Source organism: Ambystoma mexicanum, chromosome 2q, assembly GCF_040938575.1.
Source record: "Ambystoma mexicanum isolate Mex_15411 chromosome 2q, UKY_AmexF1_1, whole genome shotgun sequence".
In the NCBI taxonomy this organism is placed as follows: Eukaryota; Metazoa; Chordata; class Amphibia; order Caudata; family Ambystomatidae; genus Ambystoma; species Ambystoma mexicanum.
The window spans coordinates 973,091,906-973,108,463 of record NC_090924.1 but is presented as its reverse complement, the minus strand read 5'-3'; positions in this window follow the sequence as shown (position 1 = coordinate 973,108,463).

The following is a 16,558-nucleotide window of genomic DNA, read 5'->3' as shown; positions in this document are numbered from 1 at the left end:
TCCCCACATTGCAAATTGTAGGCTGCCTTGCGGGCGTCTTGGGGATTTCTATGTACAGAAAAATGTTTCAAGATGGCCGCCCTATATGTGGACCATCTTGAATGGTTTTGGTCCTCCAGCCCGGCAAAGAAACTGGAGAATTCAGGGGAGAATGTCCATTTGACCTACTGGATGCAGCTACTGCTCTCCTTCAAATGGAAAGTCTCCATCATTGCTCATAGAGCTCCAAGTGTTCCCAAACAGAATACTTGGCGTTCTTATGATCAAGCGTGATGACACTCCTGATTGCCTAAATCTGTTTTAAGGGATACTTAAGCAAGGCCCTTTTCACCTTATTGGCCTTTTTGGTTCGGGTAACCCTGGTCCATTCATCCTCTGATTCAGAAGCACTGCTCCCAGAGGTGCCCGTCTGATCTTCCAGGATTTCCCGGATTCTGCGAGCCTGGGAATAGCTGGCAGAATGTAGGGACCTGGTCTCCTGTGTCCTGTGACGCTCAGAGGAGTCTTCAGATCCCTCCTTGCTACCAGGATTTGATGGGTACCCCCCGCTGACCTAACTGGACAGAGGTTTTCAGGATGCCCTTAGTGGGCCTACTCTCCTAGGGTTCCCCACTAAATTGCACTGTACTTAGGTGCCCATACCCGGATTCCCGCCCATCCATTCCTGGGTGGTACTGGCCTATGAGCCCCATCCTTTTGGCTGGATAGTAATCTGCCATCCCTGTGGCCCGGTGCTCATGTGCGCCAGGGGACATTGGGGTGTCAGAGTCCAGGGACTGGGAGAGATGAAGGCCTCTGGTACTAGGGCTCCTGAGGTTATGCTCAGGCGTTTCCCTTTCCCAGCGAACCTCATCTCTATCAGCCCCTGCTCCCTGTTGCAATGCAAGAGCCTGCGCTTTCAGTTACTCAGTTAAGGCCTTACTAGACTCTATCAGTCTCTCCTGCATGGCTACCTGTTGCTGGAGCCTATCATTGTGCTGGCAGAGAGCCTCATTCTCTCTCTGTGCCTCCTGATTGGTCCTGGAGTACTGGGCCAGTCTTTGCTGCAGGAGGGTTACCTCCCGAATCCCATCCCTACTGGCCTGCTCCTTTCTTGCCAGAGCCTCTTCCGCCCTCCTGGTGTGCTCTAACAAGTTCTGATGCTCTTTTTCGAGGTCACCCAGCCCCTGGAGGGCCAAGTGATTTTCTTCAGTTTTTCTTTTTAAATGGCAGACTTCCTGGCCTAAGGTGTCCCTTTCCTGACTAAGAGTCTGCATCTGTGCCGCCAGGTCGTCCCTTTGCCTTTGAAAGGCACCAGCTTTCTGGCGCTCCTGATCAAACTCTGCCTGGGTATGCAGGTCTTTCAGGATCAGTTTATTGCTCTCTGCCTTTTCCCTATCTAGGTGGCTTTGCAGGGTAACTACCTGCTCAGCACATGCCCTATTGAAATCTAATTGTTGCTCCAGCTTTTTCTGGCTCTGCAGTACGGAGTCCAAACCTTCTTGGTACTCCGTCTGCAAGGCCAGAAATCTGGTATCATGGTCAGACTTTTCCTGTTGCAGGATACACATGTCCTCTTTGATTTTAATGAGATACTGTCTGCTCTCATTTTCTGAATCCTGGCTTCTGTGCATCCTCTGCTCAGAAGAGACCAGGTCAGATTGGGCCTTCTCTAACGCGATCTGTTGCCTATTTGCCAGATCTTGGCCTTCAGCACATTTGTCCTGCATGGCTCCCATATATAGATACAAATATGCCGCTATCCTAACCATCTTGTCGTGTTCATCTTTAGCTTTAGGAGCCATGTATAGTTCACTCAGGGCCACATGTAAGGGCTTGTTCTCTCCAGTTATCTAACCCAGTTGCCGTGACCTGTTGTGTGATTGCCTGCAACCACGCATCGGGCCCTGCTCAGTCCATTCACCTCTCACAAATAGCTTATGTAAGAAGTGCTCTTTGGCTATTTTGATGTCTACCAGTGTCGTCATTCTGGAATTGGAGTTCCTTCCTGACTTACAGAAGTTTGTATTTTATTTTGCAAAACAGACCGTTTCCTTAGAGCGTTCCTTTGAGGGGTGTTTTCATAGTGTAAAACAGCATGGTAATCTAACCGGATATGTGTATCCGGTCAGTTAGCGCACTGTATTAAGCTGCACAAGTGGTAAATCTAACCCAGAATATCACGGCTCCGAGCCCCCACTTTGTAAGCGACTTCAATTCAACACTACAGCTAAGTCAATGCCTAGTCTGGGATGCTGATGGAAGCCCTTATTGATGTATTTTTATGTCCAGTTTGTTTACTCTGGATGACAACCCTTATATAACACCCCTCTCTCAGAATCCCCCTGACCCCACTGAGCCAAGAAGTAGGTTTGGTTTGCAAATTTAAAAGGTTTATTTGAAAATTAAACATTATATATCTATCACACTTTTATAGTAAATTAATATTTGATAGCACACTTGTGAGGATGATAGTGATCAACAATGGATAATGTTACAGTGGTACACTCTTTTTGATGGCTTAGAAGTGATATAGAGAGGATAAAGTAGCTGAGAATGCTTTTATGGCTTCAAGGACAATGCAATGATGAATGAAAATGCAGTACAGAAAATAAACTTGATATGACTTCAACAAAAGACAATGTAATCACTTTTCTTTGACAATTCACCCCCCCTTTATGCAAGGTAAAGAGATGGAAGGAAAGCACATAGTCCTCAGGAATGCAATCAAATATAATTCAGTTCCCCCCTAGCAAGCTTAGAGGAAAACAGCTAGGAGTTTTAAACACAGGCAATATACTTTGATGTGGTTGCAATTAAGTGAAAAATATGCAAAAAATGCTTTTAATTCCCTATAGGAGGTTCAGGGTAGGTGATAGCTACTTTGTATTAGTTCAGGATCACTTTAGCAATGCTCTATGAATGATTGTCAGGTTGCAAACGAATTTCAGCAAAGGAAAGCAAGGACAAATCTTTTTACACGTGGCTGAAATTAAGCAAAATGTTAAATCGCGTCAAATTTAGTCACGTGCGTCAAGCGCAATTATGGAGGCAATATAAGGGGTAGCAAGTCGGTTTTAGGCTCGTTGGAAAGCTTAGAATCTTAGCTTTAAGATGACAGTTAAAACTCGCTCCTATCTCGTTCCGGAGATACGGGCGATTTAGTAAGGTAGTTTTTCCAATTTGAAATTTCAAAGCTCAGAATGTCAGATGACTGTTTTCAGGTTTAAAGATGACAGAATGACACGATTCTAGGAGGCAGTTCTAAATAGGTTAAAATAGTTCGGATTATATTATTTTAAACTAAGAGATTGGGTTTTGGCACAGTGCTAGCTGGGTACTCACACTAGATTTTGGACAGGAATGCGACTTCGTCACGGATCGGGTCAACCGGTTGGACTGGACTCCTGGGGGTTCTCTCGCCACGGACGATCTCTGCCTGGTTCTGCTCACAGCGATTTGGGTCAGATCTGCTAGTGGCACAGCACAGCAGTCTGGATCTCTGGTTCTGACAAAAGTTCTTGGCACTGCACGGCGGTCTGGTCTCTGGTTCTGACAAAAGTTCTTGGCAAAAATTCAAACAGCTTGCCCGGCTGTTGAATAGTTTGCAAATGATTTGGAGGCCTGCTGAAAAAGGATTCAGCTTGTGGATTCAGGCCTCTCTGCTACAAATTCTGGAGTTAATTTCTGTTCTCTGGCGATAGATGGATTTGAAGTATGGATCTCTGGATGTGAAGTCTGAAGTCAAAATGCTCCGCCGAAAGTGAAAAAGAAAATCCTATCTGGCTTCCAGTGGCTCTTTTTATGTGTTTAGAAAGTGGGTGGGTCAGCTAATTCTGCATGCCCAACCCTCTCAACTTATCATTGGCTAGTTCCTACTCTCTTCCTTGATTGGGGGAACTGGGTTGTGAGTCAGAGTGATGAGGTAGGTTTATGGTCAGAGAATCCTCCCCTTGTCAAATTGCACACAAATCTATTTCTGATCCAAATACATATTTATCTATGTACCATTGTTCTAATATTATACGTCCAGTTAACATATTTTCTGTAGCACCAAGCCATCCGATCCCTGTCTTTTTAAGATGTCATGTCCACTTATGACAGAATTCTGCCCTTTTCATCCAGATCACGACCTCTAAACCTTTCCAGATTTTACACAAATGTGCACCAGGGATATGGGTTTCAGATGATAAAGTGTCAGATTTTTAACATGCATACATTTGGAGTAACAACCCTTTTTTCCGCTACTATCCCCAAGAACATACCACAGGGTCCTAACATCTCTTAAAATGTGCACAGAAAAATCACAAGAATGAAAGAATGATGATGTTATTTATATAATTTTTACAAGTCCGCACTATGAATTATCCATATTTTTAAAATTATACTCTGGCCCCAAAGGGGTGTGGTTTTCCAAAGCACATGGTGGAATTTCTGGTTTATCCACTTCCCCCAAGCTCAGCTTGCTCACAGATGCAGTGCCCCTCCCAGTTTCTCCCAGGAGGAAGCCATTTTACGACCCCCCCAATATAACATTTGCTTGAGTCCAGGACAGGGCTTTGTTCAATTTCCTGCAGTCTGCAGGTACCACTCCCCTAATTCAATCAGAGAGGTGTCATCTCCTTTTGGCAGGGGCAGCAGGATGCAGCCAGGCCTGGGAACTCAGCTGCTGAATTCCCTCTCCTGTCGGGGGTAGTTGCCAGGCAGAATCCAGTTTCATTAAGCCAGGCTTCAGCCAAATGTCACTTTTGTTCCCAGTTTTTCTTCATTCAAATCAAACTCACAATTTTTACACATGCAGCTAGAATGCTGATTCTAAGTTCAAAACTATGACATTTAACAGTTGCAAACTATGTGACACTCAAAAGTAGGTCACTCATTTAATTTAAACATTTCGATTTTAGTAGTTTTAAATCCAATTTCAGTTAAGCTGCTGACATCCACAGCTCCGCCAGTTTTGTTATAAACATTGTTTTGGGCTCTTCATCTTTCCAGATTTTGTATGCACACAAAACTTCATTCTGCCAGCTGTCTGCTGGTGTTCAGTAAGATTTTTGAATATCCTGCAATGTTTGAAATAGGCATTTTGAGCTTGCATTCAGGGAAACAAAGGTGATTTTAAAGTGCTTTTTTAGCCAACCGGCACTGCTGTTTTTCCTGTGGCACACATTTCACTCATGGCACTCCTGGCCGATCATGCTTGCACTGGTGAGTGGCAGGTTAGGCAACCATTTTGGTGTGCGCACAAACTGCGCGGTTTTCCCGGATTCTGGCGCAACTGTAGGCGGCGACAGCTCATCCCCACATCTACCCAGTCTATTGATTCAACATGGGTCAAAACCCTTGACATGGCGCATTGGCATAGGTTGAAATATCCCACATTGAGCACGTTTTCATTCTGCAAGGCAGCTAAACAGAGTCGTCTGTCTATTCAGGATTATCTCCACCTTTTCCATATGATATGTGGTCTGCATTTATACTACATCCTGCATACCTTCCTCGTGGCTGCTATTGATGAACAGTGCCCTGTGACTATGTTAGAACACAAGGACCCTGTTCGTGGACTACACATGTTGCCTTTGAAACGCTACTTGTTTTTCATTCTGATTACAGCAAGAATGGACAGGGTAAGGGGACTGAAAGGGAGGATGCATACCTATTTCGATGGCTGCAATGCAGCATATCAAACTTTGGATTCTGATTGCAATGACGGGGCCACAACCAGATATCCTGGATGCCTTAATTCATTTGGCTCATTGGTGGAGGGTCCCAAAGATGTCCGCTCTCTGGGTCTCATAAATGCTTACAATGGCTCAGCCTTTTTCAGTTGGAGAAGGAGGAGAAAGGGAAATGAAATGATCTTGTACAGGTGTAGTGTGTGGGCAAGATAGGAAGTCTGTCGCTCCTTAGATGCTCCTGATTCTTTAACACTGTAGTCACATCTGCGTCCTCCAATAAATTGATCTTCTGCAGCTGAAGCTCCCGATAAGGTGTAATCCTCCCTTCTGCTCCCTGAGGGCAGACTGAATGGATTCCTGTCCCTACCCTTGACAAAGAGAAATTACTTTATCAAGCAGGTAAGATGTTTAAATAACAGTTTACAGGCAGCTTCACGCCCTTCTCTCCAAAATCACGTCAAGTATTCATTAAGCATTAAGTAAGCTGCATTTACATTTTCCGTGCCCTATGCATGCCTGGGTAGAACTACATAAATGCTTCATTTAGGCATTGATTGATTAGTCAATGCTTAAGAAAGGCCTTTCATTTCTAGGGCTAGCAATGGCTCTTAAATGTAGTGCCTCCACTTCTTGCCTTGGAAAATGGTGTATTTTCCTCCTCATTGGGTTATACTTAAGAATGGGGGCTTTCTTTCAACTACCGCATCTTGTAACTCTTGTCCTTACTCCAAATATAAAAGTGTTCAATGTTATGTAGGGAGATAGTCCCGTGTGTCTCACAGGCCATGAATGTATGCTTACAGAATGTTGATGTATTGGATGATGTCAGCTCAGGGGAATGTTGAGTGAGTGTGATGCATGAGTGTTCCATGTTTGTCAGTTGGGGGCCTGAGCTGGATGTATGAGGATGGCCGGTGGGTGTCTGTGTCTTCCCTGTAACTGGATGTTACATACTTCCCATGAAACAATGAAACATGTAAATACCCCAAGAGTAACAGGAGTTCATATATATATATATATACAGCAGTATGTACAATAAAGTAATAAAGTACTGAGGGTATTTACAACAGTCAACTGAATATGTTGTCCTGAAAATCTTGATGGTGTACTGCCAGCATAGCCTTTGTGAGTGTTTCACGCCCAATTGACTTTAGAACGTGAAGGCTTTCTTCTGAACCCGTGCTTATGCCTTACAAAGACAGGGCCCTATTTTATCCCTGCGATTAATAAAACACATCTCTGACATGCTATTTAGTCAGGCACAGTTATCGGCTCCCTCCATCCATTGAAAGGCTATACTGAGTGTGCTACCGATGTAGGCAGTCAAGCATACTTTAACCCTTCACTATGTTTTATGCATTATTATTTATAAAATCGCAGCTCTCATGCTTCAGTTTCACCATGCTACCAGCTTCCATTGATCAAGTAAGACGTGCACTTTCCCTTGGCATTCTGTTATTATGCACTGTCGATATTCCCCAGTAACCTCTGAAGCATTAAAATCTCTAAAATCCAGTAATATGCAACACGCGGTTATATTCTCCCATCTCATTTGCCATCACCTAACGTTCAGCTGTCAAAAGAAGATGGCTGCCTTTTACCTAAAATGGAAGCCAGATTGAAAAACAAGCTAGACTATTGATTGTATCATTTCCAACACTTACATCTTTTATTCCTAATTTATATCAATTTATTACAAGGGATACGTGATGATTTGGGTGCTACTCACAAAAGCGGATTTATTTGTCTTAAACCGACGTGTTTGAGTCTTTTGCAAGTGGAAAAATCTTATCTCGAAAATTATTTGTATGTTCAAGGTCAGTCAATGGAAAGTCGATGCATGCTCTGTGGAGAGAGGGTCCAATCAGAGAACACTGCCTTGCTGACAGCCAGATGCTTGCTGCATAGGCCCTTTTGTGTGATGTGACATCAGTGCCTTGGCACTTGACTGTAGTATATGTTCATCATTCTTTTTAGCTAACACCCTTAACATTCCATGTTCCACACATAGTAAGAAAATGCACACTTTATAGGCGTGGCTGGTTTGCACCGCTGGAGCGCGAAAGAACGTCAGGGCTTCAAATGTTTCCGTCAGATGGCTTCCCAGAAAGCTGATTATGCTTAATTCAGCAGCAGTCTTCAATGATCTGCAAAGCCATAACATGCTAATTGCGAGCAAACTTCCCAGTAATGTAAATGTTTTCGTGCACTGAACAGGCCACAGTACATTCAGTGCTTTTAATCAATTCACATAATGCTTCAGTGCCAAGATGTACCTTCTCAGGAAGGGACCTTGTATTTTCTGTTTGCTCTTCATCTATACAAATCAATCCTCCCGTAGCCTGGCAGAGAATTAAAACCATGACACTCTGCATCATGAAACCTAAATATAGAGAGCTGCCAACTAATTAAGCAAATGCAGTTGCTAATTTCACCCACTCAACATATGGCAAGCTGTTTGGTAATACACAGTAAACTTCTCATTATTCAAATGAAAACCATTCCAAATGCAACCTTGTAAAATGTACATTCTGCGTTACCAACAGAACAAACTTTGGAAAGACTTGCATAACAAAACCATTTTTTTTAAATATATTCTAGCATTTCACTCTAAAAACACATCAGCTGACTTTGAATAAATCTAGTTGGAAAACAAGTTCTGTAGCACTTTTCTAACATTTTAATACATATCCGAGCATTGGACCTAGTTTGGGGGCCTGCTAGACCCTGTAAGGAGACGAACTACAAAAGGATATGGGTCTAACCCAAAGAGTGCCCAATACAAAAGCACAGACAGTGTCATTTTCGCGAATAAACTAGTTCACGCCACAAAACAGATGTCACAGTCAATGTGTTCGTTTTGGCTATTAAAGCACCACATATATGCCGAAACTATCGTATTAGAGTACATGTAGGGAGAAATGACATATGAGGAAGAACACAAAGCTTGTAGTTGTTGCTTGGTTATTTACCAACCCATTGACAGCCCACAGCTATGCTCATCCACCCACTTCCTGCTCCTCCCAGCCCAAAAAACATCCTCCTGGGATCTCTTTGAGCCAGCTTTATCAAGCCTTGCCATCAAGCGTTATGCTCAAAGTGCCTGCCAGCGTTTTTTCAAAGCAGTTTCCAAGCGCTAATGAATTAATTGGAGCTGTAAACCTACTACTACTGTAATACAAATGTCTTAACAAGGTCTGCCTTCAGCCACTCAATTTATAAGCACTATGCATGTCCTTCACTGAAGTCCTGTTAAAAACAAGCATTGGCAAAGCCAACAGTTTTGGCTTGTGTATATGTAGTAGGTGTTTGCCAGACACTGCTATTATATGCCAGGCACTCGCACCATTTTACAGCTGCTACCATTGTCCAGTTGATAACACTACAGCAATGCCTGACAATTGCCGTTCCCATGCCTACACAAAGCTGTTGTCATTGCCAATGCTTGTTTGTATTGCTGTCGACAAGGAACGTATTGCCACAGCTAAGCCTTCTGATGCTGGGGAGGAGTTGCTTGCCAAAGCTTACCAGCTCACCCAACCTTGAGTTGCCAGTTCACAAACATACTTCACAGCAAATAAATTAAATGTGTACATCCACCAAACAGATCCTGAAACTTTCAGCAACCATGTATTCTTCCATGTTTTCTATTTCAAGGAGTTGAACCTGTTTGTACGGGAAGCATCCACAGCATCAAACACATTTAGAATTACAAAAACACCCTAAGGCCACTTTCATAAACCAACATGCAGATCTGACGGGGTAAATTCCACAATTTGACATCTGTACAAGAGTCACATTTTTGGTAGCCTAGTCACAGTGTCTAGAATGCTGGATTGTATTGGTGCATGTTTCTCCAAATCTCCAATTGTTCCAATACCCTGAAAAAAACACTGTGAGTTTATTATTATGATGATGATGATTATTATTATTTCTATTATTATGATTTAATTTATTGAGTGCATACCTAGCTCCGAGAAGCAACAGAGCGCTTTACAGAGGTGTACAATATTACATATGCATAACAGAGCACATAACAGTGTTAACAACAGAACAGATAAACAGCAGGGGGCACGATACAGAGGGGGACAGAGGAGCTACCACAGCTAATGGCGCCCCAGCACCTTATCAAGGAACGTGTGTGCTAAGTGAGAATGTTTTCTCCAGCCCAGGAACGAATACCCACCTAGATTAGAACAGCCCACAGAGAACACTTGCATGTCCAGTCCTATCCACTACCTTATGTCCAGACGATGTACCACTGGTGGGGGCAGAGATGGGAAACAAACAGTTAATCTTTTCCCCATGCAATACCATGGTTTATCGATTAAGAAAGGAAAAGGGTGGTCGTGGAGTATGGTGCAAGACCTTCGCCCACTCAATGACATTGTCCAAAAAGAGATCCCTCTTGTTCCAAATCCGGCATCCATTTTATGCAGCATTCCAAAGCAAGCCACACAATTCATGGTGGTAGACTTGAAAAATGCCTTTTTCCCAATACCACTTGACCCAGACTTCCAATACTTTACAGCTTTGACTCTAGGGGGGAAAAGATATGTACACTGCCGATTACCCCAGGTGTATTGTGAAAACCCAAGTATTTTTAACAGAATATTGCACAAAGATCTCGGCAATATTCATGTTCAAAGCACCATCATCAATACGTTGATGACCTCCTGGTGTGCAGTGAAGGGGAAGAAACATGCAGGAGAGACTTTGTTAACATTACTGGCCCACAAGGGGTACAAGGTAGATAAGAACAAATTGCAATACTGTTTGGCAGAAGTTTTGTATCTGGGCCAATTAATTTCCAAAGATGGTAAGAGAATAATCCCTGACAGAGCAGCAACGGTGCAGGCAACAGCCAGACCTCACACAGTGAAAGACATGCAGAAGTTCCTTAGCATATGTAACTATTGTAGAGCATGGATCTTAGATTATGGCGCATACACACAACCCCTATTACAAGGCTTAAAGGAAGCACAGAAATAAAAACACAGCAATAACGTGGAAACGTGAAATGCATGCTGCTTTCACGACATTAAAAGAACTGATATGCACAGCACCCGTCCTTGCCACACCTGATTATGACTGAGAATTTTTCTTGTTCTCACATTCAAACGGAAAACTGATGACTGCAGTACTGACAAAAAAGAAATCCTTGGGCCATAAACCACTAGCTTACTACAGCGGTACCCTTGATTCAGTAATGCATGGCCATTTCGCTTGCGAACAATCTCTTGCAGCAGCTGTCTTCACGATTGAAAAAAAAGTTCTACAATTGTGATGGGATGCTCTGTCACATTATTTGTCGAACACTCTTTGTTTGCCATACTTGAATGTTCGAAATCCACACTAACAACACAGAGGGCCACTGCCTATGAGATTATCATCTCAAGCCCAAACATTCATGTGATACGCTGTAAAACAGTGAACCCAGCCACATTCCTCACAGAGCCATGTACATAAGAGGATATGCAAACACATGATTGTGTCACTTATGAGGGAGGAGAAGACGACATTCCAAAAACAAGTGAGATTCCCTTGAGTGAAGGAGAGGTATATTTTGTAGGTGGGTCAGCATCTATTTGTCCAGAGACTGGTGAAAAGCATGTTGGTGCGATAGTAGTAGGAATGCAGGAAGGGGAGTACGATGTGTTAATACAGAAGAGGTTGCCCATGCATTATTCAGCTCAAGCAGCAGAATTGGTAGCACTAATTGAAGCAGTCCATGCGGCCAAAGGATGTGCAGTGATGACATAAACAGATTCAGCATATGTAACAACCATCGTACATGCAGGACTATCCAGATAGAGGAGAAGAGGGGTCAGAAGTGCAGATGGGTCACCAGTGCAACATGCAGGATTACTAAATGAATTGATCGAAGCAGTTGCAGAGCCATCAATAGTAGACCAGGTAAAATGCCAAACCCATACTAATAACAAAGACAAAATATCACTAGGGAACGCAGAGCCGGATGCTGCTGCAAAACAAGCAGCATGCTTCCAAAAAGACTTAGCAACAGAATGCGTAGTAAAAGAAAGAGTGGAAGAGCCCAAAGACAGTGGACATAATGCTCTCCCAATAGCGCAAATAATAGAACTCCAAAAGAAAACACCCCAGTCAGAACAAGAAATATGAGCAAGACGGGGATGCACACAGTCACCCATAGACCTCCTATGGAGACAGGACACAACAGGGAAAGTAGTGATGCCAGCAGAGTTGTTGCAAATAGGGTTCCAACAGTTACACTTTCCCGCTCACACCTCAAAACAACACATTGCGGCGACATCCAGGAGGGTTGGTTTATCCCGAACCTCCAAGAATATCTTAATAAATTAGCATTTGAGTGCATAACATGCCAAACATTCAATTCTGAAATGGCTCTCACGACACTGCGAGGAATACTGCACTGCCCCATCAGACCTTTATGCAAACTGCACATTGATTATGCAGACATGGGAGAAAGGTGCAATGGGGCTAGATACTTGATAGTAGTGGTTTGTCCTTTTTCTTGCTGGGTGGAGGCTGGACCCTGTGCCCACCGAGACGTGAAATGTGCAGCTACGTTTTTAGTGAGAGAAGTGTTCCGATGGTAGGGCATATGCGATGTCATATGCTCCGACAATGGGACATATTCTGTGAATTACCTTTTCAAAGAAGTGACTACATTACTGGGAATAAAACATAAAATGCCTTCGATTTTTCACCTGCAAGCGAATGGGGTGGTAGAAAAAATCAATGGCCTCCTTAAAAGTAGGTTGTCCAAACTTTGCCACACTCTCAAAAAGAATTGCATTTATTACCTCCCACTCGCCTTATTCCAAATGCGCACGCAACTGAGTAAGGACTACCATTTGTCCCCCTATGAAATAGTAACTGGTCATTGAATGCAAACATACTTGTCCCCAGTAAGAAGGATGTCCGATGCCCATAGAAGTGCCACAGTACTGGGAGAGGAATTCAAGGAATACCTCACACAGCTCACAAGGGCAGTACGAGTGCTTTCAAAACAAACAGCCCCACCATTCACTAGAGAAAATGAAACAGATACTTCAAAGCCCTCAGCAGATATCCTGACAAATCCTTTAATGCCTGGAGAACTAGTGTATGTCCGCAGCTTTGTACGAAGGTGGAACTCTCCAAAATGTCATGACCCTTACAAGGTAATATATTGCACACCTTCAGCAGTAAAGGTGAAGGCCCTGAAATACTTGAGCCACCTGTCAGATGTTAGAAAATCACATGACAGTGTGCTACCAGAAACATCACAGCCAAATGAACGTGAGGCAGCAGTTCCTTAATAAATACTGGATAAAGCTGCATAAGTGGCACAGAAATAACAGAACAACAGCAGTACAGTAATTAAGAGAAATATAAGGATGTATACATATTTATAGTAGAAATATATGTATTTCAAATGTACTATGTAAAAAATAATGTAATATGTATGCTTCCCTCCTACCTCGTTTCTCTCTCTATCTCTCTCTCTTTTTTCTTAAATTTACTAATTTGCATCTGTACTTTCAATGTTTGAAAATGATGATCAACTGACAGTGTGTCTAACCCCTTATATCCCACTCTTTAGGTGCTACAATGGCGGAAACTAGGTTGTTGGTTAATACTAGAACTCAGATAGATAGCAGCAGAAATAATATAAGCGACACTAGGGTTCATATGATTGTCACCTTTATTTTACGTCCATTGTGTTCTCTACAATATTACTGTGTTTGGGATTGTACTGGAGTATTTCTTTTATTTTGGAGACATAAAAGAAGGGGGGAGGGAGAAAACGAATACAAGAAGGGACCAAACTAATAACTAATAATACCTCCTTAAACCTTACTATATTACACAGAAATCGCACAAAGGTGTCACCACAGCATGGGCTACCTGTAATGAATGAAAGTGAAAATGAAATATATGTATATGATGATTATTTATCTACTCCAGTAATGTTTACAGTACCACCAAGTGACTCGTACACAACCAGATATCCTACCTCAAATGTTAAAAATGTGTATACTTTGTCTCCTACTAACACGTCAGAAGTGCTTCTGAGCCCTCAATACTGCCAGCTTATTAATAGTACTAATGTAATATCAGATGTCAGTCTTTTTCTGATTTCTCGCTCACATGCTTTCTGGGCACACGAAACACAGAGTGTTGATGGTCAATGGCGCAAAAGGTCACTAACCAATGGTAGAAATAAATTAATACACAGACGGAAGCAGCAAATAAAGCAATACAAATACGATCAATATCACGGGTTGGGGTTGGATAAGGTAGAGGATCTTCATCATCCTGACCAGTCTAACAAGTGGTACTCTGATATTAGCGCCACAAGGAGACAGGCCACAAACAGTAGTTGCTATGTGTGTTCACTGATACCTCATGCGTCAGGGACGCCTAAGGTTTTAGTGCCACAAGAATCCCCCCAGTGGAAGGCCAATGTCTCGTTCATCGCGCACTATGTAGGATAAGGAGCACCTTCCAGGCACACACAGTAAAACTAAAACTGCTTCCTCCTGATGAAAAGCTATGCAAGAAGAAACCTGACGGTGCAACGTTCTTCAAGGAGCCATTCTTTGCAATAAAAAGGACAATGTTCCCTGAAAACAAATGGCAAGATGCAACAGTGAAGTGCAAAGCAGAAGCGGTACGTGGCCTATCGGACAAAAGACTGCAATGAATGTAGGGCATGTGCGCCCACATATTGTCTCAACACATCACAATGCTCACATGGGTCACAGCTCTCAAAAAAACAATCAAGATCCAGCATGAAGAGAAATATGAACAGGGGGAAGGAAGAGTACCCATGGGTTTGAATACATGCTGCAACAGAATTCTCATGATACCTGACATGCAAAAAGGGAAAAGGAACTGCAGCTTTGATGGACCACTATTGGGTGTGTGGCAAACCGGCATACTTGCACTTCCTGTTAGCATGGAGGGGCAACTGTGCTCTGGCAATACTGCAATCTAGTGGTGATTTTGGAGAAGCACATCAAAGGTGAAGGGGTGCCCAATCCACGACAACTGGCACCCAAACCTGCAAGTGAAGAGCCCCCAATCTATGACGTGTTATCAGAATATAAGCTGCAAGATCAAGTATCCTGCGGAAAGAGAGCATCCAACTACCTCTCTAAATACTCTTCAGACCTCTTGGCGCAGATTCCTGATCAATACAAGTTCTTCAACTCAAATGCCAAGTGGCTGCAAATATTCCGCTGGGAGCTGATCTAACTAGCCAATGACACAGAAGGATTCAATCTCATCAAGGTAGTTCTAAGAGCACTTAGTCTAATGAAAATGCAAAATCGTTACATGCTCAACCTGCTCACGGCTATGGAAGGCAGTGTTTGCCAAAAAATCGCGAGTGCATCTTGCACATTCGTGTCTTCTTCAGACGCAGAAAATGGGACTCAATCGCATGTAATATCAGCAGTGCATGAAATCTGAGTGTGGATGAAAGAAGAAGGTGGTGTTCAAATAGTGACTGGTCCAGTGCGGCATTTGACTGGGTACCATCGTGGCTCAGGACTGCAATGAAGTCACTGGTCCCCGTTATCAACTGCTTCCTGCTGATCTTCTGTGTGTGCCAGTTGGGAGTACGATGCTGTGCAGAGACAAGTCCTAATAGTGCAATGATGATGTTGACTGTGGCAATCCAAATAGAAATGGGAAAATGCCTCATGATACTAGAGAAGCCCAAGTCCAAACAGGTGAAAGTGATGAACCCAAATATCGCATGGTGGCCATCTACAACACAGGGGATATAGTAGATACTTTATGGCACACAACCATCAAACAGCCCCAAGATCTAGAAAACCACAAGGAGGTGTGGGTTGACTTAGCGGGGGATGGGGTTTACATTTGCTTGATATGTACGCCTGAAGAATATGCACAGCGTGTGGAAAGTCTAAGAAGTGTGCACTGCGCATGAATGCCAATAAAAGGTACACCCACATGGGATGAAGCAGTAAAAAGGGCAGTAGAAGGTAGACGTACTGGAGGAGGGTATTTGTTACTTTAGGAGTAATGAAAGGGGGGAGTGTTTGGGGTGAGGTGGTCTTTCCCGGCCCTCTCACCACTCCTGAATAGATGGATCTCACTTGTGCTGAAGGGGGGAGACGTCCCCCCTTCCGACCCAACTGTAATCTGTGATATTCACCTTCTAATTACTAACAAGGAAAGCATTTAAACAAGACTTATTGAAGTGCAAAGACTCAATTTTCGTTAACCCACCAAACACATGTTTTACAAGACCTGAAAATTATCTCTAAAGGCCTGTCTCTCCCTCTGCCTCTGCCCTGCACCTCACACCGCCAGCCCAGGCCCCCACGAGCTACGCACAAACCCTGTTCTCACGGACGTTCAACCTTTAGTGCTGTCCCAGAGCAGATGAGCTCACTGCGCCATGTGAGTCCAGAGCAGGCCCACGCCTGAGTGCCCATTCATCTCCACTAACCTGCCCCTGCCCCTTCTGATCCCCACCCTGCCGAGCTGCAGTCCACCAGGCCCATGCCTCTCTGCTCTTTGCTTTGGTATAGATACACATCTGACCTCCTATAGTCCCCAAACGAAGACACCATTAGAGCCCTGACCCCAGTCACTCATATATTCTTTCTAATCCTAACACTTGTCTATTCATATTATGAGGCATTCGGTAGATCAAAACCTCCAAGATGGACACCTGGGTCGGAGACTCTAGGTTTATGGGTACCGGAGTGCAGAGGACAGAATTAATATCTATAACTTGTCAATGAACTCTGAGAAGCACCCACATTCCTCCCAGATTTTTATGCTTGTAATTTGTCTCATGCTCTCAGATCCTGTCATTGTAGATTAGCTAGTCAGGGAGTGTATCATTTTTGCTAGCATGACCTTCACCTCATGGA